Raw genomic sequence first — 5013 nt, forward strand, 5'->3', positions numbered from 1 at the left:
TCTGCTGAAGAAAAATGAGTAAACCAGCTTCTGTAAAGAATTACAACATTGGAAACCTATGGGGGCAGTTCTACTTTGTTTTATACGGTAGACATGAATACAAATTGACTCTCTGGTAGTGAGTTTGATTTTTGAGTTTAAATGTGGGTGTAAACAAGGTTCCTGATCATTTTTTAACATCCTTTAAACGTTAGTCATTTTCTCAAATAATGTACATGAACATTACAAAAATTCATCAGTCATGGAATTGTTGTTAAGTGTCATCGAGTCAGTTCCAACTTATAGTGACCCTGTACAGGGTTTCAGAGGCAGAAAGCCTCATCTTTGTCCTTCAAAGATAGACTCTTTATTTCAATGCAGATGAAACTATATACAGGAGATGTGAGAACACTTCTCTAATGCACATACAAATATTGTTAGTTGTCATCAAGTCCATTACAATGTATGGCAAACTCATGTATTTCAGAATAGAACTTCACTTCATAGGCTGTTGTAAATTGTGCATACTGACTGTTTCATCCGTTTTTCCTGGATGGGACTGTTTTATCAGTTAATTCATTCAGGATTAAAAAGGCTTTGACTGAGCAATATAGAGATTGTAGAAATTTTCCTCTCTCAGACATGAGTCATAGGTGGATGCCTGAAAAGCGCTGGTTTTCATTGTGATGATTATTTATCACTTACGTGTGCTTTTCCTCTCTGTCACTTCCATTTTGTTATCAGATGGTTCCTATCAGATTTATTGCTCCCTGCTAAGTCATTTCTTCTACTTCACCAACAATGACTCTAACCCACCCAGGATTCTGATTTTTCTACAACAACAAACTCATGTCTGGGTCTGGGGTCTTGGTTTTATGTTTGCTGATTTAGGGCATTTCAGTCTTGTGTATTTTAATCTTGTAGCTATGTCATGAGAATGCCCATTTCTAATAATCTTACATATGAATAGATTCCACACTGTTAAAAACTTCCTGTTTTTCAAAATAAAATTACTCAACTGTTCAGCTTCTTTTGACTAGGATGTTTTGGAGTCTTTATTTTGCAGGTAATTGCTGCGATTTTCCACCCTCAATATGTGAACATGTAGGCTTAATCACTTAGTCCTCTGAATAAAGAGATCCTTTCCAGTTTACATTTAAACAAGGTTAATTGTAATGCCTATGCAGTTACTACAATTAGCCTAATATATATAATCTCTTTAATACACAAACCCAAACACTAATTCTCTCACCATCTTGGTTCAAATAACACCATCTTCTGTTTTAAATAGTTCTGTATTGGGGTGTAGGACAGAGGTTGATGATGGTATAGCAAATCCTACGAGACTATACAAGATTTTTCCAATAAAACACTGTGCTTTTCAAATGTCTTTTAAGTGTTCCTTTCTCTAGCTATGTAAGTACACAGTGCATAGGAAACATAGCTGCCTTATTTAATCCTCATCCCCAGCACCAGAGATCTAACCATAGTAAAAGCTCAATAAATAGTTGTTGAAAGAATGAATAATGAACAGAATTAAGGATGTATATGAGCACGATCAAGTTTTCAGCCTGTGGAGAATAAATCTTAACTCAAGAATCCTTCTGCTGTCTGCTGCTAAATTAAGCTTCTATAACCCACTTCTCCATTTCTTGCAGACATAAAAATATATGCTGGGACAGTCACATTAACCAATAGAAATTATTGGTCCTAAATTTTATCTACCAATCTCCAGGCAAAATTTCCAAATCCCAAACTCATGTTATTTTTTGACCACGCATCTGTGTAACTGTAGTATTTATAAAGCCTACCAGTCCTGGTGTGGCACTGTAGGACACACACTGGATCACAAGATCAGTTTGAACCTCAAAGTCGGCGGTTCAAACTCACCAGCCACTTGGAAACCCTATACAGGGTCACTAAGAGTGGGAAATAACTGGACGGCACTTAGCAACAACAATGAGTACAGGATCTCATTTCATCTTCACAATCTCCTCAAGATATCATTATTGGTAAATGCTGTCAAGTCGGTTCCAACTCAACAACCCTGATTAGGTTTCTGAGAAGCAACTGGTGAGTTTGAACTGCTGACCTTGCAGTTCAAACTTATCTTGCGGTCAGTGCTTTATTCCACAGTGCCATACAAGGACTCTGAAGAGGTCATATGGGCATGTCTATTTACACAATGAGCTCTGGTAGCATAGTGGTTACAATTGGGGCTGTGAGCCCCAAGGTCAGCAGTTCGAAACTACCAGCTGTTCCGCAGGAGAAAGATGAGGCTTTCTGCTCCTGTAAAGATTTACAGCCTCAGAAACCCTGTACAGGGTGGCTATGAGTCGGAACCGACTCCACGGCACATAACAACAACAGCATTCACACAATGCTGAACTCCAGAGACTTTGAACCTCAAGAAACAAATCCATCGTAGAGTGAGAGGGAATTGGAAGTTTGACATTGGACACTCAGTACTGTACAAAATCAGAGATGAAAGAGACATCTCAAATTATCCTGTCCACCTACATTATACGTAAAAAGGAATCTTTTGCTCCAAATGTTAAGCAACATACCCCAAAAACTAGGGAACACCAGGATGATTCAAGTTCAAATTATCTGCTTTTTTTCCATCTTTTTGGTCTACTGGATTGTTAATATTGTAATAAAATTGCTAACTTTAATATCTTTTTTTTAAATGTGTAGTAGTTGACATAAGCCTTTGACTACTTTGTGCCTCCACTCTGTGTCTTTCTAGATCTTGTTGGGGACGTTCCCTAAACTCCAACCCTTAGGTTCTCTCTACCTACCTTATTGTCTGAAAAGTAGTTCCAGACAATGGTGTGCTGCTAAATGTTTTAAAACTGCCTGTCTGGGTATAAAAATCCTGGTCGGTTGCATTTTCCAATTTCAATGATGTAAATACTCCCACCATTACCAATTTCAAGGAAGACCTGGTTTAACAACTAGATTACAAATTTTCTTAAAAATTAACAATCAGTGAGTAAACCTCTGACAAAGATAAATTCATTATCCATTTGAAAGACATCTGTGTTTACTAAGGCAATGTTACATAAAGTATGCTCCCAAGGGAAGCATCCTACCACCTGGAAGCTGCTTAGAAATGCAAATTTTGTGTGATGCTGTGGGTTAATGCTCTGGACTGCAAGGTTAATTTGAGCCTCAAAGTTGGTGGTTCAAGCTCACCGGTCACTCCTCAGAAACTCTCTATAGGGTCACCATGGGTCAGAACTAACTCAATAGCACTTAATAAAAACAACCCACACTTTCTGAATCAGAATCTTTATGGTCAGCAACAAATAAATGTTTATTTTAATCTTTACAATAACATGATCATCATGCAAACTAAAGTTTGAGTAACACTTGTGCAAGTATCTAATAATAGATGCTGCTAGTTGTCTGTGAGTCAAGTCTGACTCATAGAGACTCTCTGCATGCCAAGTAGAACGGCTCCATAGGGTGTTCAAGGCTGGACCTTTCCAAAACAGATCACCAAGCCTGTCTTCTGAAGCTTGGTGGGTTCAAACTGCCAACCTTCTGAATAGTAGTAGAGTGCTAACACTTGGTGGGTTATAATGAATTATACCTATCTAGCAAATATTTGCTACATATATGAATAAAAATAAGATGGCAGGAAGAAATAGAACAATGTGCTGACAAGAGCTCACATACCAATATAATTATTTCTAGCTACAAGTCTCATCTACTGAGTTAGTGGGCAGGCAATGGTGGTTTTTTCAAAAGCACTTAGTGGTTGTATGAAAAAATTCACACCATCAGGTGAGTTCTGTTCTTACTAACTAATCTTTTTGCTATAGAGATTATTGTTGTTGTTGTTGTTAAGTGCCATCTAGTCAATTCCAACTCTTAGTAGCCTAATAGGGGTTTCCAAGGAGCCAGGGGTGGGTTTGAACCTCTGACTTTGCAATTAGCAGTCCAGTGTTTCTACTATAGCACCACACCAGGACTTCATTTATCATATTAGAATTCTGAAACACTTGGAAATCCCTGTATTGGACAGTTCCAATTGATAAGTAGTGACAACATCTTGGTCTCCCAAAATAGCCAACCCAGGTAAGCCAGTTCCATTACAAAATGGGTCATAGAGAGGGCCCTTTTGCTGTTTGCTATCCTTCTTTTTACAATGTAGGGTATTAAGAACTGTTTTGAAAGACCCAGATACACCCAGACACACAAGTCCATAAAATACCAGTGGAAAGATAATAGATTCTCCGGTTTTTAATGGAATGAAGTCTGCTGTTTTGGGTCACCTAATTATTACACGGCCAATTATTACACTCTAATTTTGGAATCTTTAGTAATTCTACTTTGTCAAATTCACTGAAATGTGTTCAATATGTGTTTTTGGAGTGCTTTATTCTAAAGGAAACCACGTTTTAAACTATAGGCAGTGTTGCATTAGTAATCTAATATTGTAAAATTGCTCATGATAATACATTATTCTTAAAGTTTCCCAGCATAGTCTTGAAGACTTGGAGGTCTTTATTTTTCAGGAAATTGTTGTGGCGTTTTACTCTCTCCAACACATGAAAGTGTAGCTGTGTGTTCCGTGAAATTCAGGGTTTCCCTAGGAAATCCTGGGAAAGAGCCATAGCATTCCAGAGGTTAAAGGTACATGGAGCTCAATTCCCCATTTAATTGGGAATTCCCTCTATACCACCCAGAACAACCTGTCATTAGTCTTGGCTACACACTTCCTATTACAATGCAATTGTTGCCTTGGCAGAATCCACTGGCTGTATTCTGTACTATGTAGTAGTTAAGTGCCATTGAATCACTTTTTTTAAATCATAAAGTTTAATTATGGTTCAGAAAAAAAGGAGTGAGTAACTTTAAGAAAATATATTGATACTGTGTAGGCTGGAGTTATTTGGGAGTGACAGGAAAGGGAAGTTACATTACCGTTGTTCTATTCTGAAAATGACAAAAATAATTGACATTAGGTGACCTGGATTATACTGTTTATTTTTAAAGTTTTTATTACCAAAAAATGCAAAAAAA

The sequence above is a fragment of the Chrysochloris asiatica genome, unplaced genomic scaffold (genome assembly GCF_000296735.1).
Source record: "Chrysochloris asiatica unplaced genomic scaffold, ChrAsi1.0 scaffold00364, whole genome shotgun sequence".
NCBI lineage: Eukaryota > Metazoa > Chordata > Mammalia > Afrosoricida > Chrysochloridae > Chrysochloris > Chrysochloris asiatica.